The 27,491-nt window shown below is 37.0% G+C and overlaps 1 pseudogene; it reads left to right on the top strand.

Moving 5' to 3' along the window:
* The first annotated feature begins 1,185 nt into the window (after positions 1-1,185).
* Positions 1,186-27,042, top strand: LOC107959159 (ABC transporter G family member 1-like; annotated as a pseudogene).
* The last annotated feature ends 449 nt before the right edge of the window (positions 27,043-27,491 follow it).

The following is a 27,491-nucleotide window of genomic DNA, read 5'->3' as shown; positions in this document are numbered from 1 at the left end:
TATATTTATGAATAGTGAAAGGTCAGGTAAGAAAGAAGGTAAGTGAGTAAAGAAGAAGGTAGAAAATGAGAAGGTAGAAAATGAGAAGTAAAGAAAGTTTGTGAGGCTAGGTGACATTATGTATAATTATTCATTATGTTGAATGTTGTAATTTATTTGCTTGTAAGCTTACTAAGCCTAGTGCTTACTCTCTTTATTTTCTTTTTTTTATAGTTTTTATCAAGCCACTCAGGAATCGAAGGAAACGTCGGAGACCCGATCACACTATCGAAGAAATCACATTGGTATAGTTAGACGTTTCGTTTTATGTATGGCATGTATAGGAACTTGGTTTCTTTTGATATGATATGATCAATGAATGATGTGTAAATACTTGCTAGTGATTAGCTAATAGAGTGGCTGATGATATACATGTTTAATAGTATGTATGATTAAGTAGTAACTATCACATGAAAACTAAGAAAAATGTGAAAGTAACTTAAAAACAGATTCAAGTATCAGAAATAATGGGATTTTGAAAAAATCACAAGAAATTGTAGAGACATGGGTTGATGGTGAATAATATATGAAATTAAATCTCGTTGTGTCTATTTTCATATGGAATAAGCAAAACAGGTAAAGGTTTTTTTATTTTATAGGGTATCTGAGTTTTGGTGAAATAGGGCCAGAGCGATTTCTGGATCCCCTGTTCCAACTTTAGAAATTCACCATAAATTTTAAAAAAATAATTAGGTTGTGTATTTTATATGGTTAGAATCCTTATTGAATCTAGTTTTAATAGAAATAAACAGTATAGTCATATAATTTTTTTACAGAGAGAAAAGTGGTTCGTAGTAAGTAGAGGCCAGTGCAGTTGAATTCTGAAACGGGGGTAACTTTAAGTAATAAACTGTACTAATTGGCTAAGTCAAAAATTCTAGAAAACCAATTAGTAGATAGATATGAGTCTAGTTTTAGGAAAAATTTACGGATCTTAATTTTGAGTTTTGAAACTCAAAAAATGAATTTTTAAGCAACCATGACGCAGAAAAACAGTTTATTCCGAAAATTAAAATAAGTGGTTTAGAGTTGTTTAAAGGGTAAGATAAGTTTAGTAACACCTCAAGCTTGACTCTGGTGACGGTTTCGGGCGTGGGGGTGTTACAAAAATATCGTCTCATACTATAACATAATCCAGTATTCATAATGGATTCCTCAGTCATCGTCCCAAGATGGACGCCAAGGCCAAGGCCTAGCATATCATCTCAAGTACATCAGCCTCAACCAGATAATGACAATTTGCAGATTCAAAGCATAGTTTCTCAACAAGACGATTCCTACAAGTTGTCCAACAGTAGAGAAACGAATTTCCCATTTAGCATTGGCGTCACAAGGAGCAACGATCCACCTCCTTATTCAGGTATCCATGAATTACCCTCTTTCAGGATTGAGATGGAACCGGCTGCAGCTTCAGATTGCAGACCTGATCCTTCACCAAAAGCTGATGGCCTTTTCTTGACATGGACTGATCTTTGGGTGACTGTTGGTGGTGGGAAAAAAGGAACCAAGGCGATCTTACAAGGTCTCATAGGTTATGCTGAGCCTGGGAAGGTACTAGCCATCATGGGGCCTTCAGGTTGTGGCAAGTGCACCCTTCTCTATACATTGGCAGGTCATATATCTTTACATATTTGCTTTTTTTATTATTCATTATTCTTCAAATGGGTTTTCTCCGATTGAAATGTTCATCACACATGAGAATACAAGTATAAATTAAAAGTAAATATAGAAGTTTACGTTTAAGAGAAGCTATTTGGCCTAGCCAGCCAACTATCATGGTGAGTTATTTGATCTTAAAAATAAATATATAGAAGGCTACGTTTTAGAACCGCTATTTGCTCAAATTTTACTCCTTATCATCCACGAAATGGCTTAGTAGGCAATACTGATCTTGTTTGTTCAAATTGTACATGTACTAATCAATATTATCTTGAACTGATCTATACGAAAATGCAATATTACAACAATATTTTATTTAAAACCAAAGACAATGGTAACAATATTTTATTTAAAACCAAAGACAATAGTACCAGTATGTACCAAAAGATAGATCCGTTGATATGATACTTGTTAGAATAATAGTTGACCTAGTGATTGGCTTTTGTTATTATTCTGTTAAGTCTATTGTTAGTTGATATCGGTTACTGATAACTGATAGTTGTTATTGTTAATTGTTATTAGCAGTTATTAGCTGCATGCTTTTCTATATAAGCATGCACAACTCCTACTCAAGATATATGGTACTTCAATGTATTCTTTGAAGTAATACAAGTTTTATTCATCATCTGTGTGTAAACTTAACATGGTATCAGATGTCCATTCTTTTCCGGAGTAATCTTGTAATGCCCCGTACCCGAGACCATTTCCGGAGTCGAACACGAGGTGTTAATAGACTTAATTCATTACTTAAACAGCTCATACAATTCATTTTAAAATTTCCAGACAAGCTGGCTAATTGCATCACAGTCGCTTTAAAAATCATATCTCAAGTTACGAAACTCGAAATCCAATTCCGTAAATTTTTCCTGAAACTAGACTCATATATATATCTACTAATTTTTTTCTAGAATTTTTGGTCGGGCCAATTAGTACAGTTTATTAGTTAAAGTCTCCCCTGTTTCAGGGTTCGACTACTCTGACCTCTGTGTATTACGAATCAGATATCTCCCTATACAGAGCTTCAATGACTATGCCGTTTGTCTCTAATAAAACTAGACTCAATAAGGAATCTGTAAATATAAAGCATGAATTCTAATTATCTTTGTAAAATTTATGGTGAATTTACAAAGTCAGAACAGGGGATCCAGAAATCGCTCTGGCCCTGTTTCACAAAAATTTTAAACATCTCATAAAATATAACTCATATACCTGTTTTGTTCCATCCATATGAAAATAGACTCATAATTCTTCAATTCCATATATTATTCATCATCTAATTGTATCTCTACTATTTTTAGTGATTTTTCAAACTCACGTCACTGGTGTTGTCTGAATCTATTTTATGGTAAATTTTACCTATTTCATGGTTTCCATGGATTAGCTAGCAATTTAGCATACATAACACCAAATATGATCATGATTAGCCATTCCAATGGCTAATCATTACCAAGCATTTCCATACCACTCAATAACCATATCATAAGACCATATATACAAAATGATTATAATGCTATACATGCCATACTCAAAATATACAAGCCATTATGCCAAGATGGTATACGAATAGATTGAGCGAGCCTCCGACCGTTCCCGATTTCCGAGTTGGCTTGTCAAAACTACAAGGAATGAAAAGGAGGGAGTAAGCATAAATGCTTAATAAGTTCACATGCAAATAGCAAGTAACATAACCATATAAGCAAACATAAAACATCATTTGCATAATCATCACCAAGACATTCATATCACATTTTCATTTATCATCTTACCATATTGTTGTTATATCGATTTTTCAACCCGAGGGTTAAGTACATACCTGTTCAAAGTATCCATTTCACAACACTTACCAATACGTCCCTTTCATCTTGAGTATTCCTCAATTTCAATAGAACTTTACCCGTTGAACACATCGGAATATAATTCGGATACATGGATAATTTGCATATAAGTGCCACATATTCAATCAAGCAATCATGTAACCCGCCCATAAGCGAACTCGGACTCAACTCAACGAGCTCGGGCGTCCGCATCCATAAGTGAACTCGGACTCAACTCAACGAGTTCGGATACCTAGTTACATCTCACGAACTCGGACTCAACTCAACGAGTTCGGACATTCGCATCCATAAGTGAACTCGGACTCAACTCAACGAGTTCGGATGCTCAACCATCCTAGTGACATGTCACTTGTATCCTAATCTATTCCTAAGGTTCAAACGGGTTTTTTCCTCGATCTCACATTTGCCGTCTTCCATGGAATATCGGAACCGATACTCGGTAGCAATTCATATTTATCAAGTAGTAAACATAATTTGCATATTACTCAACATTAACCACAAAGCATAATATTTCACGATTAAAAATCAGCATCATATCATATAAACAACATTAAATTGCTTAAAATGACAATTATGTTACTACATTTACACATGAACTTACCCCGTATGCGAAAATGGCTACTTTTACCATTTCATCCACAACTTGGTATTTTCCCCATTTTAGCCCGAATTTCAGTTTTCCTTGCTCTATCATTTAAAATATAGTCTAATTAGGACTCACATTATTCAAATTGACCCAAAATCATATTTTGGAAAAATTACAATTTTGCCCCTAAACTTTTGCATATTTACACTTTTGCCCCTAGGCTCGGGAATTAAAATTTATTCCTTATTCTTATGTTTTATAACATGCTGATCATTTTTCCCTTCTATGGCAACATCAAATTCTCACTCTAACATGTACTTATGACTATTAGGTATTTTTACCGATTAAGCCTTTTGCTCGTTTTCACTTAAAATCGAGTAGCACAAGTTGTCTAACATAATTTAAAACCTCATATTCTATCATAAAACACCAAAATACACAAATTTCACCTATGGGTATTTTTCCAAATATGAACCCTAGGTTGAATTATTGCTAGCATAAGCTTAATTGAGCTACCGGACTCCAAAAATGTAAAAATCATTAAAAACGGGGCTTGGAATCACTTACTATGGAGCTTGGAAGCTTGAAACAAACCCTAGATATGGAGAACCCTTGAAATTTTGGCCTAATGAAGAAGATGGACAAAAATTGGCTTTTAATTTTGTTTTTAATTCATTTTAATAACTAAATGACCAAAATACCCTTACTACTAAACTTTCCAAAAATTCCTTCCATGTCCTAATTTTGTCCATGAACTTAAAATTGGTCAAATTGCTATTTAAGACCTCCTCATTAATATTCCAAAACAATTTCATACTAAAACTTCTAGAATGCAAGTTTTGCAACTTATTCGATTTAGTCCCTACTTTCAATTTAAGCACTTTAGGCATAGAATTTCATCACGAAATTTTCACACAATCATGCAATCATATCATAATCATCAAAATAATTATAAAATAATTATTTCTATCTCGGATTTGTGGTCACAAAACCACTATTCCGATTAGGCCCTAATTCGGGATATTACAAATCTCTTATGACTTCTCCTTCCAGCCTGTCTGCTGTCCAATCAGTTGCATTAGCAATGTCATCTACTCTTCCAGATGAAGTTGTTGATAGTCGATTTTTCTCTACCAAGAAGATCAGTGTGCTTCTTGATGATAATAATTACCTGTTGTGGTGCCAACAGGTTCTTGCAATCGAGACATATAAGCTTCAGAAATTCATTGATTCGCATTTTGTTCCTCCTCAATTCATTCTTGATGATGCTGGCGTCTCGCAAGAAAACCCTGAGTTTTCTTGCTTTGAACAGCAAGATAGTGCTCTTGCATCGTGGTTACTGTCATCGGTGAGTCCTTCTGTCCTTCCTCATCTTATTGTTCTGTTCAAATTTGGAATGCACTTGTTAGTTTGTTTGGCAACAAAACCACTTTTCAGCTAATGTTTTATAGAAGGGCATTACATTCTCAGCGAAAGACTGATCTTTCAATGAAAGAATTCTTGATGAAAATCAAGGGCTATTTTGGCAACCTTGCTAGCTGTGGGGAGGTTATCACTGAGCGTGAACATGTTACAACTATTCTTAATGGCTTATCATCCGAGTATGAGTCGGTTATTACAATCATTACTGCAAGTCCAATGCCTTACAGTGTCCAGGGCATTACTATTATGTTGCTTGATGCTGAAGCCCGTCAATAACTCACTGTGCTTGATACTCCCAGCTCTGCAAATATGGTTACTCATCAGCCTGCTATTTCTAAAGGCAACAATGGGTCGACACTAGCTTATCGACCCTCTTCAGGTGGTCGTGGTTGTGGGCGTGGTCACTTCTCAGGCTCTCACTTTCAGTGTCAATTATGTGAGAAGGCTGGTCACCTTGTTGATTGCTGCTATTATCAATTTGATACCACCTATAAGAGTAAAGGCTATACGCCTCCTCCATCCCCTCTAGCCAACGTCTGCATGCTTGGTAATGGTACTTTTCTCAATCTTTAGGTGTCGTCTTCTCTATCCGCTGTGACTCCCTACTCGTAACAGAATTGGTTTGCTCCCCCAGCACACCCTCATGCCTGGACTAATCCATTTGCTGTCAATTCTCTGTAGCATGTCAGTGTATCTGTCCTAGGACCACCACCTTCTCAATCTCAGGCTCTTATTACTACACCTGAAACTGTGGGTGAAAATGCATGGTATCCAAACTCAGGCATGTCACACCACCTCACCAATTCTTTTACTTCACTGTGTGACAGTGCTCCATACAATGGCTCAGGTAAGGTGTATATGGGCAATGGTAATGCTCTCTCTATCAGGGCAACTAGTCAATCTTCTCTTCTTACTCGATCACATCCTTTATTCATGAAATCTACTATTTCTACCTAGGATAACCAAAAATTTATTGTTTGTATCCAAATTCACAAAGGATAACAAGATAATGATTGAGTTCTTTCCCACACAGTGTCAGGTTCGCGATCTACAAACCAATGAGGTTCTGTTCCGGGGTTTTGTGCATAATAGGCTCTACAAGCTTGACTTACCTGGCTCATCTCACACAACTTTATCTTCTACTTCAACTTAGTGCTTTGTTGCTACTGCTCTTCTCCCTCTCAATCTATGGCATTCTAGACTAGGACACTATTGTACCGCTACATTCAAAAAGGCATTACACTATTGTAATATAAACTTTGGTTCATCTATAGATTCCCTCCACTGTGTTGCTTGTCACTTAGGAAAAGAACACAAGTTTCCATTTCCTAAGTCTGTATCTGAATATACTAAGCCCTTACAACTAGTAATTGCAGATGTTTAGGGTCATGCTCCGATTTCCTCTAATGGTTTTCATTACTATGTTGCTTTTACTGATGCGTGTACCAGATATATGTGGCTCTATTTTTTAAAGAAAAATCAGAAGTCTGTCATATTTTTCCACTCTTTCATAAACATGCAGAAATGACTTTCGGTTACAAGCTTCTTGCTCTACAAACCGATAAGGGTGGAGAGTTCTAGGTGTTGAGGAGATACTTGTCTCAACAAGGCATTCAGCAGAGGATTACATGTCCGTATAGTTCTAAGCAGAATGGATTAGTTGAAAGAAACCATAGGTAGATTGTGGAAGCAGGTTTGTCCATGCTAGCCCATGCATCTATGCCCTTATAACTACTCCGTCACCTTAACCTACTACCCCTCAACCTACTACTCAACCCAACTCTCATGCCATGATCACACGTAGCAAAGTCAGAATATTTAAGCCTAAAGCATACCTAACCAGGGCAGATTGTTTGTTAAATGATACACCTATTGACATTCATGAAGCAATGCAGAGTGAGTGTTGGCAAGCAGCAGTGCACAGTGAGCTACAAGCTCTCCCTTAAAACAATACATGGAGTCTATGTTCTCTTCATGTTAATCGAAGAGATGTTGGATGCAAATGGCTGTTTAAGGTAAAAAAAAGCCGATTGGATTGTGGAAAAGTATAAAGCCCGATTAGTGGCCAAGAGTTTTTCTCAACATGCTGGAACTGATTTTTGTGACACATTCAGACCAGTGGTTCGAGCAGCAACCATCTGAATTGTGCTTTCTATTATTTTCATGAAAGGGTGGTCCTTGTGTCAGATTGATGTCAATAATGCTTTCCTCAATGGCGATCTGACAGAAGAAATTTACATGGAACAGCCACCTGGTTTTGAGGTACCAGGTGCCAATGGCCAGTGTGACAGCCCTAAAGTGACCCTAGTCGGAAAGCGGTTTCGGGACCGTTAAACCGAGTCACCAAATTATTTGAATATGATAATTATTGTCTAAAATATGTGAATATGAATGTGTGAAAGTTTTAAGCTTTGATTTAGTTAATTGCATGTGAATTTAGTTAATAGGACTTATGTGTGACCCTTTTGAAATGTGATAGGTTAATCTATAAAGATCTATTAGTGCATGTAATCAAAGGGGTGGACTTGCATGTCAATTTCCCCCATTTAATTAGTAGTGGCCGGCCATGACATTGAGGATAGACAAAATGTGATGGGTAAAACACATTAAAAACAATTTGTGATAACATGTTGTGGAAAGAACAATAAAATATGAGGGGAGTGGGAGGAGAAACCAAAGTTGTTTCATCCTTGCTCCCCCATTTTTCCGTACCTAGAAGAAGAAAAATAAAAAAAAGGCTTCATCCTCTTTGTTCTTCTTGACCGAAAAATCAAAGGAAGAAGAAAGGAGTTCTCCTGCTTCATGTTCGGTTTGGATGAGGATTAGGAAGAGGTAAGTACCTTGAAATTCTTGGAAAATTTTGTATAAAGAAGGTGGTTAGTTCAAGTTCTAATCATTCCATGGCTTAAGTTTTGATTGTTAGGAGGTTTGATATTCGGCCAAGTAGTTTGAAGCTCTTAGTACATATATTTTTTCTTCTTTCTTGAAGGTTGAAATTTGGGTTGTTCTTAAGGAGGTGCCGAATGTGGTCATTGAAGGGCCTTAAGGAACAATATGTGTGGATTGGGTTATAACATTCGACCATGGTAGAAAATGGAAGTGATAGATGGTTGTTAATTGCGATAGTTTAAGGAAATTGTAAGTAGTTTGAATAAATGAACAATAATAATAACAAATCATCTAGTGAATTGGTGTAGTTGCCGAATTTAAACTAGGAAGTTATTGAGTAATGTGTGTGTTTTAAGTGATAGAATTGATTGAATGCTTGGAATGTGATATGTATGAATTATGTGTTAAATTAAGGTTTGCTAAGCTAGCTATTAAGATGAAGTACAAATGTTAGTATTTGATTACTAGTGTATATATGTGTATTAGCCGAGTTTTGAACTTGAAACAAATGGTATGTAGTCAATACAAGTAACCATATTTGTAGGAAGTATTAAGCATAAAATTGGCCTCAACATAGACATGCATATTCGGCCACATGAGGTAGATTGGTGTTGCATGTATTCGGTTAGAGGCAAGCACATTGATGCTTTTATCTTGACTTAGATAATCGGCTCAAGGAGAATTTGTTAAAGTGTTTAGTCAATTGATATTAGGTTAATGATGTGTGTATTCGGTCATCAAGGTGCACATGAGGAAATGTTAGATTAATTGTATTAAATTGCTCAATGTGATTAAAAATGCGTATGACCATTTTGTATTTGAGCTAAAGGTGGCCATATGACCTATCAAACTCCTTGTCATATTCGGCCATAAGCTAGCATAATGAGACTTTAATAAGTTAAATTTGTTTGAATTAGCTCAAGAGCTTAGAGGACCAAAGTTGGATAAGGGAAAGGAAAAAGTGATCGAATAGCCGCCGAAATCGTTCGACAACATCCGAGGTAAGTTTTTGAGTAATGGATCTTAGATTATGATTCGATTAGATCATGTTTTAAGTAAATGAAAATCATGCTCTTTGTATGTAATTATGGAGCCGAAAATGATAATGCTTGATAAGTGACTTGTGTTTGAATTCTAGTTATGAAAATGAAATATAGATGTGTCATGATTTATTGATATGTGCATGGATATTCGGATGATAACCGGGCTAAGTCTCGAAGGCATTTGTGCTAGTGACTAAATCCGGGCTAAGTCCCGAAGGCATTTGTGCGAGTTACTATATCCGGGCTAAGTCCCGAAGGCATTTGTGCGAGTTACTATAACCGGGCTAAGTCCCGAAGGCATTTGAGCAAGTAGCTATATCCGGCTAAATTCTGAAGGTACTTGGTTTGGGAATGAGCGATCTTGCTGTAATAATTTCAATTAATACGCTCGTAAAATCCCAACGATGAGGTACGTTTCGTATATGCATTGGAGTAGTTGATTCCTTTTAAATATTATTCGCTCAGTCGATTAATGAGCTTCCGGCCTTTGGTTAAGTTGATCCCTTATGTGTGAATATAAGGGTTGGAAATGTGAAGTAGGACTGATTTTTGAGAATATGTGTATATGAAATTATCCGTTTAGTTATATGAATGCTATACATCAGTTGTGCCTAATTTCATTGCTCAAAACTTACTAAGCATTAAATGCTTACTTCGTTCTTTGAATCTCTGTTTTATAGATTTTGGTTCGACAGCTATCGGACTCGGGATTGTCGAAGTCGAAGTCGTCCACACTATCAAAGCCCTTTTGGTACACTTTTGGTTGAACTCTGAAAATGGCATGTATAGGACTACCCTTTTTGTTGTTGGTCATGTACCCTTTGGTTTTGTATAAATTTGGATAGCCATGCGAAAATGGCTTATATATACTTTGAGCATAGCATTACAATCGTTTTGTATGTTGTTCATTGAGAGGTATGGAAATGTTTGGTAACGATTAGCCATTGGAATGGTTAATCATGATCATTTTGGTGCTTTGTATGACAAGTTCTAGTTGATTCATGGAAAACCATGAAATAGGTAAAGTTTACCTTAAAAACAGATGCTGACAGCAGCAGTGGTGTAGATTTGAAAAATCACTAAAAATAGTAGGAATGGAATTAAATAGTGAATAAATTATGTAATCGAACCTTGATGATTCTATTTTCATATGGAAGAAACAAAACAATCATATGAGTCGTATTTTAAGAGATATTTAAGTTTTCGTGGAATAGGGCTAGAGCGATTTCTGGATCCCATGATCTGACTTTGGAAATTCACTATAAATTAACCAGAGATAATTATGTAACACCCCGAACCCGAGACCGTCACCGGAGTCGAACACGAGGTGTTGACAGACTTTTAAAAATTTTTCCAGACACTGCCCAGTCTGAGTACTAGTCACTTCAAAAATCATATCTTGAGTTTCACAACTCGAAAATCAGTTTTGTGATTTTTCCCTGAAACTAGACTCATGTCCCCACCTATGTATTTTTTTCTAGAATTTTTGGTCAGGCCAATTAGTACAGTTTATTAGTCAAAGTCTCCCATGTTACAGGGGTCGACTACACTGACCTTTTCCCATTACGACTTGGATATCTCTCTGCACAGAGCTTCAATACTGATGCCGTTTGTTTCTATGGGAACTAGACTCAGAGAGGAATCCATACATATATGGTATGACCCCTAATTATCTCTGGTCAATTTATAGTGAATTTCCAAAGGCGGAACAGGGAATCCAGAAACTGTTCTGGCCCTGTTCCACAAGAACCCGAATATCTCTTACTGTACTGTTCATATGATTGTTTCGTTACTTCCATATGAAAGTAGGTTCATCAAGGTTAGATTACATAATTTATTCACTATTTAATTCCACTCCTACGAATTTTTGTGATTTTTCAAATCTACACCACTGTTGCTGTCAGCATCTGTTTTCAAGGTAAACTTTACCTATTTTGTGGTTACCATGGACCAACTAGGGTTTTGCCATACATAGGTCCACATGTGATCATATTTAGCCATTCCAATGGCTGATCATTAGCCCAACACTTCCATTCCAAACCATAGTCACATCGTGAAACCATATATACATACATAAACACAAATGGTCTAATGCCATACTCCACTTCTACGAGCCATTTTCGCATGGCTTTACACACATACATCACAAAAAGTACTTAAACAACAGGGGGTAGTCCTATACATACCATATCTAGAGTTCAACTAAAAGAGTACCAAAAGAGCTTTGATAGTGTAGATGACTTCGACTTCGCTGATCCCGAATCCGATAGCTAACGAACAAAATCTATAAAACAGAGAGCCAAAGCAACCGGGTAAGCATTTTAAGCTTAGTAAGTCTCAAGTAATGAAATCGGCTTTGACTATAGTATTACATTCACATAGCTAACTAAGTCACTTTATTAACACACATTCTCATAATCATACTTACTTCACACTTCATCAACATATATACACAAGGTATCAACCTTTCTAAAAGCCGAAAGTTCGTTAGCCGATCGCACGAATACTATTTAAAACGAATCGACTTTTCCAATGCACATGCAAACATACCTTATCGTTCGGGTTGGTCGAGCATATTTATTGAATTAGTTACAGCACAAAACGCTCACATTCAAACCCAAGTTTCTTCGGTATTTAACCGAATATAGCCGCAAACACATTTGCCTTCGGGTCTTAACCCGGACATATCAACTTGCATAATTGCCTTCGGGTCTTAGCCCGGATATATCATCTCGCATAATTGCCTTCGGGTCATAGCCCGGATATATCAACTCGCATAATTGCCTTCGGGTCTTAGCCCGGATATATCAACTCGCATAATTGCCTTCGGGTCTTAGCCCGGATATATCAACTCGCATAATTGCCTTCGGGTCTTAGCCCGGATATATTCCAATGCTCATGCACACATATATCAATAATCATAACACATCCACATCATTTCTTCGTTACTAAGGCTCAAACACAAAACATTTATTAAACCTTTCAAATTTCGGCTCAGTAGCCACACACAAAGAGCATGATTTCAATTGGCTTTATAACATAGTCTCTAAGCACATTCGACTATCCGTCATAGTATGACTATTCATTTCAATATAATTCAAGTAGGGTCATTACTCGAAGACTTACCTCAAATGTCGTCGAACGACTTCAACGGCTATTCAATTACTTTTTCCTTCCCTTTATCGGATCTAGTTCCCCTTTGCTCTTGAGCTTAAGTTCAACAAAATTTAAAATAGTCATTAATCGACTATTCAAGTATTACTTTCAGAATAATATATATATTGATCCGACTTTCACACACATAGATTATAGTAAGCTTTATAATAATCAATAAATAATTCATTGGCAAACTTTCATTAATGTTTACAACAAAATCACATATTCACTACGAGCTGTTTTCCTGAGCAGTAGTTACTAAATTATTTATAACTGGAGCTACTAAACTCCAATTTACTTGCCGTTAATTTTCCCTGAATATAGACTCGTATATCTTCCATCCATAAAATTTTTAGAATTTTAGGCTTGGCCAATCAATACCAGATTTTTCTTAAAGTTTCCCCTGTTTCACTGTTTGACTATTCTGACCACTCTTCACTACGAATCCAATTTCTCATTTTACAGAATTCAAAATGTGTTTTATTTGATCTCATTTGAAACTAGACTCATTAAGGAGTCTAAGCATATAAATTTTATCTTATAATCATTTTTGTACAATTTATAATGATTTTCTAAAAACAGAACAGGGAATCCAGCAGTCATTTTGACTCAGCCCCACAATACTTCAAATATCTCTAGATCGGTAACTCTTTTGTTTTTATAGTTTCTTTTGTAAGAAAATAGACCCTTCAAGCTTTAATGACATAATTCACTCAGCTTCTAATTCAACTCCTACAAATTATGGCGATTTTCCAAAATCACCTTACTGCTGCTGTCCCCAAACAGATTATTACCAAATCAAATACTAACATTAGCATTTCACCTTAATAGCTAGCTTACCAAGCCTTAATTTAACATATAATTCACACATATCACATTCAGCTATATATACATTTATCATATTTATCATTAACAAAATATGCTCATGTCAAATTTACTCCCAATCGCATCTCAAAATTCAGCAAGCTTAGAACACATTTAATAATTAAATTCGGTAGTTTAATCACTTTGCTAACTACTTATACATATAATTCAATTCAACATTATAAACCATTATCACTCATTTAGCCGATTATAGAGAATTAAACATAATATCTCTAGGATATACTCTACATGGCCGAATATACTACATTAATTTTCAACATTACCTATGTAATTACCTATAGGTTCTTATACCTTAAATTCACACATTTAGCCTTTTAATGCCTATTGATCATTCCTTTGGTCTTATCAAGAACCATTTAACATGCAAGGAAAATAATCATAGAGGAAGAAATTTACATTCTAAATAGACTCAATCTTTGACCGAATGTACAAGGCTCCTCTAAGCCACTCATCCAAAAATCTTTACCCCATTCTAGTCATTCCCCCATTGTTCCATACAACATGAAATAACCCCTAATTCCAACACTTAATCATTCGGCATATTGCTCAAATCACCATAAGAAATCTCAACTTTCTTGACATTACCAAGAGTGCATCCACAATTTAACTTAGCATATTATAAAGCCAAATCAACAAATTCAAAGCTTACCTCCTAATAGCTAAAGATGAATGCCGAATTGCTCTAGGTAAGTTTTCCCTTCTTTTTCATCCTTGTTTCGGCTTGAGGGAGGTATGAGAAGAAGATGAACACCATCCTCCTTCTTCTCTTTTATTTAATTCCTTTTATTTCAATTATTAAATCATTTGTTAATACAAAATTATTTTAATTTTGAATTAGTGGAGCATATTCTTTCCTTGGCCGGCCACTATGTTTATCATGGGTAAATTGACATGCAAAACCACTCCTTTCAATGCATGTACTATTAGACCATTGTAAGATTAACCTCTCACTTTCCAACAAAGTTTCATATAAGTCCATATTAATAAATTCACATAAAGATGATCAAATTAATGCATGAAACTTTCACACATGCATTTACTCACATCATAAACACAGAATATAACTTTTAATTATTTATAAGACTCGGTTTCGTGGTCCCGAAACCACTTTTCGACTAGGGTCAACTTTGGGCTGTCACAAATTAGAAGTCATGCCATATATGTAAAGATTCCTTTTTGAGTCTAGTTTCGTTAGAAATAAACGGCATAAGTATTGAAGCCCTGTACAGGGAGATATATAAGTCATAGTGCATGAAGGTCAGAGCAGTCGAACCCTGAAACAGGGGAGACTTTAACTAGTAAACTGTACTAATTGGCTCAACCAAAAATTCTAGAAAAACATTTTTAGATGTATATATGAGTCTAGTTTCAGGTAAAATTTATGAAACTGGTTTTCGAGTTTTGGAACTCAAGATATGATTTTTAAGGTAACAGTGACGCAGTTAGCCAGCTTGTCTGGAAATTTTTAAAATGGACTGTGAAAATAAATGAAATAAGTCCGTAAATACCTCGTGTTCGACTCCGGCAACGGTCTCGGGTACGGGGTGTTACAATTTTATTGGTATCAGAGCTACGGTTTAGTCGATTCTAGGACTACCGTAATACGTTTGGGTCTAGCTATACATGCCATTATGTGATTATTTGATAGTGTGGTGATTTCTGACAATTGAAAATGTGTTTATTTATAGTAATGGATCCCGATCCCGACCAAGCGGTAGCTGATGATCTTGAGAGTGTAGCGCCTGCTCCCGCACAAGGGACAGCGCCGGCGGACTCTCAACCTATTGCTAGTAATCCAAATGATGAAGCTAGACAAGCTTTTTATAGCGTGATGAATGATTGGTTCAACCAATACATTCGAACTAATACGGCTGTTCCACAACCTCCATTCCCGACTAATACCACCCCCGCACCTACAATGCCTCCGGTCACTGACCAAATAAGGTCAAATAAGCCCCCAGTTGACAGAATCCGAAAACACGGGGCTACTGAATTTAAAGCTACGGACAGGGACGACGCCGGGCAAGCTGAATTTTGGTTGGATAACACTATTCAGGTACTTGATGAACTATCTTGCACACCCGATGAATGCTTAAAGTGTACTATCTTCTTGCTACGTGATTCTGCCTACTATTGGTGGAATACGTTGATTTCTGTTGTGCCCAGAGAGCAAGTAACTTGGGAGTTTTTCCAAACCGATTTTCGAAAGAAGTATATCTGTCAGAAATTCATTGACCAAAAACGGAAGGAATTTCTTGAACTTAAACAAGGTTCCATGTCGGTTACCGACTATGAACGAAAATTTGTAAGGCTTAGCCGGTACGCTCGAGAATGTATTTCCTCAGAAGCCGTGATGTGTAAACGTTTCGAGGATGGGCTGAATGATGATATAAAGCTATATGTTGGCATTTTGGAAATCCGAGAATTTGTGGTACTTGTCGAGCGAGCTTGCAAAGCCGAGGAGCTCAGTATGGAGAAAAGAAAAGCTGAGGTGGGAGCAAAGGAGTTTCGTAAGAGGTCTTCAGGGAAGCCCTTCCAACAGTCATCGAAGAAATTTAGAGATGACTTAGGCCGGTCTAGAGACACTTTGGGTTTTTCTAGACGAGATCGCGATCGACCCCCTATGAGTGCACAAGTCACTTCGGTCGCCAGTGTTGGATATGATCGTCGAGACAGAACGGAGTGTCACTATTGTGGTAAATGGCATTCGGGGAGTTGTAGATTCCATGGCCGCTCCTGTTACAAGTGCGGGTCAGCTGACCACTTTATTAAAGATTGCCCGAGATTGTCTAAACAGAACGTAAATCAGAGTGGGAAACCTGGTGCTACTACTGCTCGGGGTAGACCATCTAGAAATACGGGCAATGCTAGTGGCGGTCAGAGAGGATCTAGAGATGCTACAACCAGATCTGAGGTTCGTGCTCCTGCTAGAACTTACGCTATACGCGCACGCGAGGATGCTTCCTCGCCAGATGTTATTACCGGTACTTTTACTCTCTTTGATACTAATGTGATTGCTTTGATTGACCCTGGTTCTACTCATTCTTATATATGTGAAACCTTAGCATCCAGTAAGACTCTACCTGTTGAGTCTACTAAGTTTGTAATTCGGGTGTCAAATCCTTTGGGTTGTTACGTGCTTGTCGACAAAGTGTGCAAGAAATGTCCCCTAGTAATCTGAGGTTCCTGTTTTCTGGCCGATTTGATGCTCTTACCGTTTGACGAATTTGATGTTATCCTCGGTATGGATTGGTTGACCGTACATGATGCAATTGTAAATTGCAAAAGAAAAGCCATCGATTTAAGGTGTGTAAATAACGAGGTAATCCGAGTTGAGTCTACTGACTTGAATAGGTTGCCAGCTGTAATATCATCGATGTTGGCTCAGAAATATGTAAGAAAGGGGTGTGCAGCATACCTTGCGTATGTACTTGATGACAAAGAGTTAGAAAAGAAGCTTGAATCTGTGCCAGTGGTTTGTGAATACCCGGATGTTTTTCCCGAAGAATTACCGGGTTTACCACCTGTTCGAGAGGTAGAGTTTGGTATTGAGCTTGTACCTGGGACTACACCGATTTCGATAGCTCCGTATCGTATGGCACCAACAGAATTAAAGGAATTGAAAGCTCAATTGCAACAGTTGACGGATAGAGGTTTCGCTCGACCAAGTTTCTCACCTTGGGGTGCACCAGTATTGTTTGTGAAAAAGAAGGACGGAACCATGAGGTTGTGCATCGACTATCGTCAGCTGAATAAGGTGACAATAAAGAATAAATATCCGATACCGCGCATTGACGATTTGTTTGATCAACTAAAGGGAGCCTCAGTGTTTTCAAAGATAGATTTGAGATCAGGTTATTATCAGTTGCGAATTCGAGATTCGGATATACCCAAAACAGCTTTCAGAACGAGATACGGTCACTACGAATTCTTAGTAATGCCGTTTGGGCTCACTAATGCCCCCGCGGTATTTATGGATTTGATGAATCGGATCTTCAGACCGTATTTGGATCGATGATATTTTGGTCTATTCGAGAAATGAAACCGATCATGCTGAACACCTGGGATTAGTGTTGCAAATTTTACGGGATAAGCAGTTATATGCTAAGTTCAGTAAGTGTGAGTTCTTGTTAAGAGAGGTTAGCTTCTTGGGTCATGTGGTATCTGCATCGGGTATTCGAGTTGATCCGAACAAAATTTCGGCCATACTTAACTGGAAGCCTCCGAGAAATATTACTGAGGTTCGGAGCTTTTTGGGACTTGCCGGTTACTACCGACGGTTTGTAAAAGGTTTCTCGATGATAGCCACACCAATGACGAAACTACTTCAGAAAGATGTTAAGTTTGAATGGACGAAAAAGTGTTAGAAAAGTTTTGATCAATTGAAAACTCATTTGACGGAAGCTCCAGTATTAGTGCAGCCCGAATCAGGCAAAGAGTTCGTCATTTACAGTGATGCATCCTTACTTAGGTTGGGTTGTGTATTGATGCAAGAAGGTCGAGTTGTAGCTTATGCGTCGAGGCAACTGAAGCCACATGAAAAAAATTATCCAACCCATGATCTCAAACTGGCTGCCATTGTATTCGCTTTGAAAATATGGCGACATTACTTATTTGGTGAGAAGTGCCATGTATATTCGGATCACAAAAGTCTCAAATATTTGATGACTCAAAGAGACTTGAATCTGCGACAAAGACGTTGGCTCGAGTTGTTGAAAGATTATTAGCTTGTCATTGACTATCACCCGGGAAAGGCTAATGTGGTTGCGGATGCCTTAAGTCGTAAAACATTGTTTGCTTTACGAGCGATGAATGTACACTTGTCTGTTCTATCTGACAATGTGTTAGTGGCAGAATTAAAGGCCAAACCATTGTTGATTCATCAAATTCGTGAAGCTCAGAAAGTCGATGATGAACTGGTTGTAAAACGGGCTGAATGTGTTTCAAATATGGAATCAGAGTTTCAAATTGATGATGACGATTGTTTGAGGTTCAGAAGTCGTTTGTGTGTTCCAAGAAATTCAGAACTTATTTCGATGATTCTGAACGAAGCTCATTGCAGCCGAATGTCAATTCACCCGGGGAGTACGAAAATGTACAACGATCTGAAACGTCAGTTTTGGTGGCATGGTATGAAACGAGACATTTCCGATTTCATTTCAAAGTGCTTAGTATGTCAGCAAGTGAAGGCGGAACATCAAGTGCCTACGGGTTTACTTCAGCCGATCATGATACCTGAATGGAAATGGGATCGAGTCACAATAGACTTTGTGTCTGGGTTGCCAGTGTCGGCAAGTAAGAAAGATGCGATTTGGGTTGTTGTTGATAGACTGACTAAGTCGACTCACGTTATCCCCGTACGCACGGATTTTTCATTGGATAAACAAGTTGAGTTGTATGTTTCTCAGATTGTGAGATTACACGGGGTACCCATTTCTATTGTGTCGGACAGAGATCCGAGATTCACCTCGCGATTTTGGAAGAAATTGCAAGAAGCTTTGGGTACCAAGTTGCATTTTAGCACCGCTTTTCATCCCCAAACCGATGGTCAATCCGAGCGGATAATTCAGATACTCGAGGATATGTTGAGATGCTGCATCCTTGAGTTTAGTGGTTCATGGGAACGGTATCTACCTTTGATTGAGTTCGCTTACAACAATAGCTTTTCGTCAAGCATTAAGATGGCGCCTTACGAGGCTTTGTACGGTCGAAAATGCCGTACACCATTGTTTTGGACCGAGCTCAGTGAAACTAAAATTTTCGGAGTTAATTTGATTAAAGATGCTGAGCAGAAAGTAAAAATAATTCGTGAAAGTCTGAAGGCAGCATCAGATCGTCAGAAGTCGTACGCGGATTTGAAACAAAAGGACATTGAGTATCAGGTGGGAGATAAAGTGTTTCTTAAAGTTTCACCTTGGAAAAAGATACTCAGATTTGGGCGTAAGGGCAAATTGAGTCCGAGGTTCATCGGGCCATATGAAATATCCGAACGAGTCGGTCCAGTTGCGTATAGATTGATTTTACCCCCTGAACTTGAAAGGATCCACAACGTTTTTCATGTTTCGATGCTTCAGCGTTACAGATCTGATCCTTCGCACGTAATAAGTCCCTCCGAGGTTGAAATTCAAGCCGATATGAGTTATGAAGAAGAACCAATTCGTATCCTAGCTCGTGAAGTGAAGGAGTTGCGAAACAAAAAGGTTCCTTTAGTAAAAGTGTTATGGCTCAAACACGGGGTGGAAGAAGCTACTTGGGAACCTGAAAACTCTATGACAGAACGATACCCAAACTTATTTACCGGTAAGATTTTCGGGGACGAAAATTTCTTAAGTGGGGGAGAGTTGTGACAGCCCTAAAGTGACCCTAGTCGGAAAGCAGTTTCGGGACTGTTAAACCGAGTTACCAAATTATTTGAATATGATAATTATTGTCTAAAATATGTGAATATGAATGTGTGAAAGTTTTAAGCTTTGATTTAGTTAATTGCATGTGAATTTAGTTAATAGGACTTATGTGTGACCCTTTTGAAATGTGATAGGTTAATCTATAAGGATCTATTAGTGCATGTAATCAAAGGGGTGGACTTGCATGTCAATTTCCCCCATTTAATTAGTAGTGGCCGGCCATGACATTGAGGATAGACAAAATGTGATGGGTAAAACACATTAAAAACAATTTGTGATAACATGTTGTGGGAAGAACAATAAAATATGAGGGGAGTGGGAGGAGAAACCAAAGTTGTTTCATCCTTGCTCCCCCATTTTGCCGTACCTAGAAGAAGAAAAATAAAAAAAAAGGCTTCATCCTCTTTGTTCTTCTTGACCGAAAAATCAAAGGAAGAAGAAAGGAGTTCTCTTGCTTCATGTTCGGTTTGGATGAGGATTAGGAAGAGGTAAGTACCTTGAAATTCTTGGAAAATTTTGTATAAAGAAGGTGGTTAGTTCAAGTTCTAATCATTCCATGGCTTAAGTTTTGATTGTTAGGAGGTTTGATATTCGGCCAAGTAGTTTGAAGCTCTTAGTACATATATTTTTTCTTCTTTCTTGAAGGTTGAAATTTGGGTTGTTCTTAAGGAGGTGCCGAATGTGGTCATTGAAGGGCCTTAAGGAACAATATGTGTGGATTGGGTTATAACATTCGGCCATGGTAGAAAATGGAAGTGATAGATGGTTGTTAATTGCGATAGTTTAAGGAAATTGTAAGTAGTTTGAATAAATGAACAATAATAATAACAAATCATCTAGTGAATTGGTGTAGTTGCCGAATTTAAACTAGGAAGTTATTGAGTAATGTGTGTGTTTTAAGTGATAGAATTGAGTGAATGCTTGGAATGTGATATGTATGAATTATGTGTTAAATTAAGGTTTGCTAAGCTAGCTATTAAGATGAAGTACAAATGTTAGTATTTGATTACTAGTGTATATATGTTTATTAGCTGAGTTTTGAACTTGAAACAAATGGTATGTAGTCAATACAAGTAACCATATTTGTAGGAAGTATTAAGCATATAATTGGCCTCAACATAGACATGCATATTCGGCCACATGAGGTAGATTGGTGTTGCATGTATTCGGTTAGAGGCAAGCACATTGATGCTTTTATCTTGACTTAGATAATCGGCTCAAGGAGAATTTGTTAAAGTGTTTAGTCAATTGATATTAGGTTAATGATGTGTGTATTCGGTCATCAAGGTGCACATGAGGAAATGTTAGATTAATTGTATTAAATTGCTCAATGTGATTAAAAATGCGTATGACCATTTTGTATTTGAGCTAAAGGAGGCCATATGACCTATCAAACTCCTTGTCATATTCGGCCATCAGCTAGCATAATGAGACTTTAATAAGTTAAATTTGTTTGAATTAGCTCAAGAGCTTAGAGGACCAAAGTTGGATAAGGGAAAGGAAAAAGTGATCGAATAGCCACCGAAATCATTCGACAACATCCGAGGTAAGTTTTTGAGTAATGGATCTTAGATTATGATTCGATTAGATCATGTTTTAAGTAAATGAAAATCATGCTCTTTGTATGTAATTATGGAGCCGAAAATGATAATGCTTGATAAGTGACTTGTGTTTGAATTCTAGTTATGAAAATGAAATATAGATGTGTCATGATTTATTGATATGTGCATGGATATTCGGATGATAACCGGGCTAAGTCCCGAAGGCATTTGTGCTAGTGACTAAATCCGGGCTAAGTCCCGAAGGCATTTGTGCGAGTTACTATATCCGGGCTAAGTCCCGAAGGCATTTGTGCGAGTTACTATAACCGGGCTAAGTCCCGAAGGCATTTGAGCAAGTAGCTATATCCGGCTAAATTCCGAAGGTACTTGGTTTGAGAATGAGCGATCTTGCTGTAATAATTTCAATTAATACGCTCGTAAAATCCCAACGATGAGGTACGTTTTGAATATGCATTGGAGTAGTTGATTCCTTTTAAATATTATTCGCTCAGTCGATTAATGAGCTTCTGGCCTTTGGTTAAGTTGATCCCTTATGTGTGAATATAAGGGTTGGAAATGTGAAGTAGGACTGATTTTTGAGAATATGTGTATATGAAATTATCCGTTTAGTTATATGAATGCTATACATCAGTTGTGCCTAATTTCATTGCTCAAAACTTACTAAGCATTAAATGCTTACTCCGTTCTTTGAATCTCTGTTTTATAGATTTTGGTTCGACAGCTATCGGACTCGGGATTGTTAAAGTCAAAGTCGTCCACACTATCAAAGCCCTTTTGGTACACTTTTGGTTGAACTCTGAAAATGGCATGTATAGGACTACCCTTTTTGTTGTTGGTCATGTACCCTTTGGTTTTGTATAAATTTGGATAGCCATGCGAAAATGGCTTATATATACTTTGAGCATAGCATTACAATCGTTTTGTATGTTGTTCATTGAGAGGTATGGAAATGTTTGGTAACGATTAGCCATCGGAATGGTTAATCATGATCATTTTGGTGCTTTGTATGACAAGTTCTAGTTGATTCATGGAAAACCATGAAATAGGTAAAGTTTACCTTAAAAACAGATGCTGACAGTAGTAGTGGTGTGGATTTGAAAAATCACTAAAAATAGTAGGAATGGAATTAAATAGTGAATAAATTATGTAATCGAACCTTGATGATTCTATTTTCATATGAAAGAAACGAAACGATCATATGAGTTGTATTTTAAGACATATTTAAGTTTTCATGGAACAGGGCCAGAGCGATTTCTGGATCCCCTGATCTGACTTTGGAAATTCACTATAAATTAACCAGAGATAATTAAAAGTCATTCCATATATGTAAAGATTCCTTTTTGAGTCTAGTTTCGTTAGAAACAAACGACATAAGTATTGAATCCCTGTACAGGGAGATATATAAGTCGTAGTGCATGAAGGTCAGAGCAGTCTAACCCTGAAACAGGGGAGATTGTAACTAATAAAATGTACTAATTGGCTCGACCAAAAATTCTAGAAAACAATTTGTAGATGTATATATGAGTCTAGTTTCAGGTAAAATTTACGAAACTGGTTTTCGAGTTTTGGAACTCAAGATATGATTTTTAAGGTAACAGTGACGCAGTTAGCCAGCTTGTCTGGAAATTTTTAAAATGGACTGTGAAAATAAATGAAATAAGTCCGTAAATACCTCGTGTTCGACTCCGGCAACGGTCTCGGGTACGGGGTGTTACAGCCAGCGGCTTATTTGTAAGCTAAACAAAGTGCTTTACGGTTTGCACCAAGCACCTCGAGCGTGGTTTCATACTCTTAAGTAGTACTTGGTGACTCAGCTCAATTTTCATGCTTCAAAGGTTGATACCTTGTTGTTTATCCATACATCGTTTGAGAATGTGGTGCTACTTATGGTGTATGTTAATGATATTGTAGTAACAAGCAGTTCAAATGATAAGGTGGATAGTTTGGTTCGCCAGCTTCACAACAAGTTTGCTCTCAAAGACATGGGGCAGCTGAATTTCTTCTTAGGCATTGAAATGCAGCACACATCGCTAAGGGTGTTCCTTAGTCAGAAAAAATACATTTTAGAGATTCTTGCTAAGACTAGCATGGTAGGAGCTACAACTACCCTTAGACCTATGGTAAACACTCCAAAATTGACTGCTTCAGATGGCAGCCCTCCTTTTACGGATGTTCATTTATATTGCAGTACAATGGGAATGCTTCAATATCTGTGCATCACGTGTCCAGAGTTGTAATTTTGTGTCAACAAGTTGAGTCAGTATATGAACCTTCCAAGTGAAACTCATTGGCGAGCAGTAAAACGGGTGCTAAGGTATCTTATTGGGACTGTTGATCATGGTTTATATTTCTCCAAAGGACAAGTTGAGGTTGTTTGTTACTCGAATGCTGACTGGGCCTCGTCTGTTGAATATCGACATTCCTCCATAGGGTATGTTGTGTACCTAGGACCAAATCCTATTGCATCGTGTTCCAAGAAACAAAATATTGTTTCCAAATCTTCTTATGAAGTAGAGTATCGAAGTGTCGCCAACTGTGTTTCAGAGCTTTTGTGGGTTAAACAACTGATAAATGAAATTGGTCTGTCAAACTGTTCGCCACCTGTGATCTGGTAAGACAATACTTTTACAGTTTCCATAGCTACAAATCCCACTCACCATGCCCGAATGAAGCATGTCGAGATAGATCATCACTTCATTTAGGAAAAGGTTCTCGATGGAACTCTATAAGTGAACTTTGTCCCATTATCAAAACAAGTCGATAATGTTCTTATCAAGCCCATTATACCTAAGCAGTTTGAATCATTTTGACAAGCTCTTCGAGTTCTCACACAAAATGATGCTCTCAAATGTTCAAACAAAAAAGAAACCGGGAGAATGTTAGAATAATAGTTGACCTAGTGATTGGCTTATGTTATTATTCTGTTAAGTCTGTTGTTAGTTGATATCGGTTACTGATAACTGATAGTTGTTATTGTTAGTTGTTATTAGCAGTTATTGGCTGCATGCTTTTCTATATAAGCATGCACAGCTCCTACTCAAGATATATGGTACTTCAATGTATTCTTTTGAAGTAATACAAGTTTATTCATCATCTGTGTGTAAACTTAACAATACTAACTATTACTTCATGTTTCACACTTACCTCTTCATGTTTTACACTATTCTACCAATTAATGATATATCCCCTTCGATTACAAATTATATCATGCTACATAATTTTATTTATAAAAAAATATTTGATTTGGTAGGAAGAGTACTGAGTTCACGTACGTAACAAACTGGGGAGATCCTAATTAATGGCCGCAAGGAAACACTTGCTTTTGGAACTTCAGTATAAAAATTAACTAAAGAAGGGAATTAAATAATCCAAATCTCTCAATTGTCTTGAAACTTAAATACCATAGTTTTTAAAGGAATGTTTTTCATTAGGCTTATGTGACTCAAGATGACACTCTAATGACAACACTTACGATAAGGGAAGCTGTTTTCTACTCAGCACAGCTTCAGTTGCCTGATTCCATGTCAGTATTTGAAAAGAAAGAAAGAGCTGAGATGACAATCAGAGAAATGGGGTTGTAAGATTCCATGGACACCAGAATCGGAGGGTGGAGCACCAAAGGACTCAGTGGTGGACAAAAGCGGAGGCTCAGCATTTGTATTGAGATCATAACATGGCCCAAGCTTCTCTTCCTTGACGAGCCTACTAGTGGACTAGATAGTGCAGCATCCTACCATGTTATGAACTAGATCGTGAAGCTAGATCACCAACATGGAAGGACTGTAATTGCATCCATTCATCAACCTAGTAATGAAGTTTTTGAGCTCTTCCATAATATTTTCCTTCTCTCTTCTGGCAAAACAGTATATTTTGGTCCTGTTTCAATGGCAGAGAAGGTACATGTACATATATTGTTCTAATGTTTGTGTAAATTGGTAAATAATTATGAGTGGCTATGATTCTTTCTTATGCAGCATATATTGTTCTAATGTTTGTGTAAATTGGTAAATAATTATGAGCGGCTATAATTCTTTCTTATGCAAAACAAACTTGTTTCTAGCTTTTCGATACAAATGGCTTCCAATTTCTAGCTATGAGGAACCCATCAGATCATTATCTCAGAACTATTAACAAAGACTTTGTTGAAGTAAGTATATGGTATTCTTCACTCGAAGTATGAACTATGCAGTTGATAAGTTAATTAGCAATTTATGGATCTATTTATCGGTGTTCATTAGGACATAGAACAAGGAATATGTAGCAATAACACAGAAAAAATCATCGACACACTTTTCAGGTCCTACAAGTCATCAGAGATATGCAAGCAAGTTCAGCAGAACGTACTGAAGATATCTCAACAAGTATGCTAGTTTGAATCTTTAGGAAACCTTAACCAAGAAAAACCAATATTCTGACTTGTAAGTGTTCTTCATTTACAGAAAGGAGGGCCTCTAGAGAAGAAGGGAAGCGAAGCAAGCTTCATTACCCAAAGCATAGTTCTTACTAAGCGATCTTTTGCTAATATATATCGTGATTTAGGCTACTACTAGCTTCACCTTGCAATCGACATTACATTATGTTTATGTGTTGGGACTATCTTCCATGATATTGGTTTCACCTTTAGCTCAATTCAGGTAACTTGATGACATGCTATAAACTATTCCACGCTTTAGTGAAGATAATGTAAGCCAATTATAAAAAATTTGGGATTTTCAGGTTAGGGATCCATGCTCATGTTTGTTGTAGCATCCTTGACATTCATGGCAATAGGAGGATTCCCTTCTTTTGTTGAAGACATGAAGGTACTATTATTTTTTTCAATGTCTTCACCATTTGGACATTATAAGTACATAAAATTCTTTAGTTTTTGCTCCTTATTATCAAAACCAGGTATTTGGCCAGGAAAGATTAAATAGACATTATGGGGTTGGAGCATTTGTCGTTGGAAACACCATTTCATCCATCCCCTACTTGTTTATGATCTCTTTAATCCCAGGAGCAATAGCTTATTACCTAGTTGGACTTCAAAAGTCTTGGTCACTTTGCCTACTTTGTCATATTGCTCTTCACCATCGTGATGCTGGTTGAGAGCTTGATGATGACAATTGCAAGCATTGTGCCCGATTTTCTCACGGGAATCATTCGGGAGCCGGCATCCAAGGGGTGATGATGTTAAACGGTGGCTTCTTTCGGTTGCCAAATGATCTCCCTGAACCTTTCTGAAGGTATGTCATGTACTACATCGCATTTCACGAGTATGCAAATCAAGGAATCTACAAGAATGAATGTGAAGGATTAAGTTTCCCTAACAATCAAGCTAGGGGATCTCCCACCATTACTGGTGATGAAGTCTTGAGAAGCTTTTGGCAATTTGAAATGGGATACTCTAAATGGGTTGATGTTGGAATCTTGTTTGGCATGGTAGTTATATACCGTCTTTTGTTTTGGGGAATTATTAACACCGTTGATAAGGTTAAACCTTTTATCAAATCTTATATGGCAGTCCCTCTTAAGCAATCAAGTCGGATATTAGAAAATCCATCTCCTATTTCTTCATCATAAAATATTATTTAAATTGTCATGTATTTTGTATTTATATAGTTAAGGTCTTGTCTAGGTTTGCTAGTAAAATTTAGGGCTAAATTATGCGTGTGAAATAACGAAGAATAAAAGCCTGTACATTTCTGTTTACGTTGTTCATTTGTTTCGACTAATTTTATATATCACTTGAACTTCTAGCTTGCAAGTCAAGGAAGCCATGAATGAGACTACAATATCAATTTTTAGTGGGAGGAATTTGGTTTACAAGAGTAATAAAAATGATACATGAGATCACAATATTGAATTGTTCATACAACAATTTTTTCTATGGGAAAAGAAAAAGTGTATATACATACATATCTTATCATATATCACATATATATTATATATATAATTAACTGACAAGGGGTCCATTTATTTTTTTTCTATTTAATTTCTAAACCTTTTAATACATTTTTTTTATTTTATTA

Source organism: Gossypium hirsutum, chromosome A11 (assembly GCF_007990345.1).
Source record: "Gossypium hirsutum isolate 1008001.06 chromosome A11, Gossypium_hirsutum_v2.1, whole genome shotgun sequence".
In the NCBI taxonomy this organism is placed as follows: domain Eukaryota; kingdom Viridiplantae; phylum Streptophyta; class Magnoliopsida; order Malvales; family Malvaceae; genus Gossypium; species Gossypium hirsutum.
The sequence above is the reverse complement of the archived record's forward strand: the minus strand, read 5'-3'. Positions and strand labels throughout refer to the sequence as shown.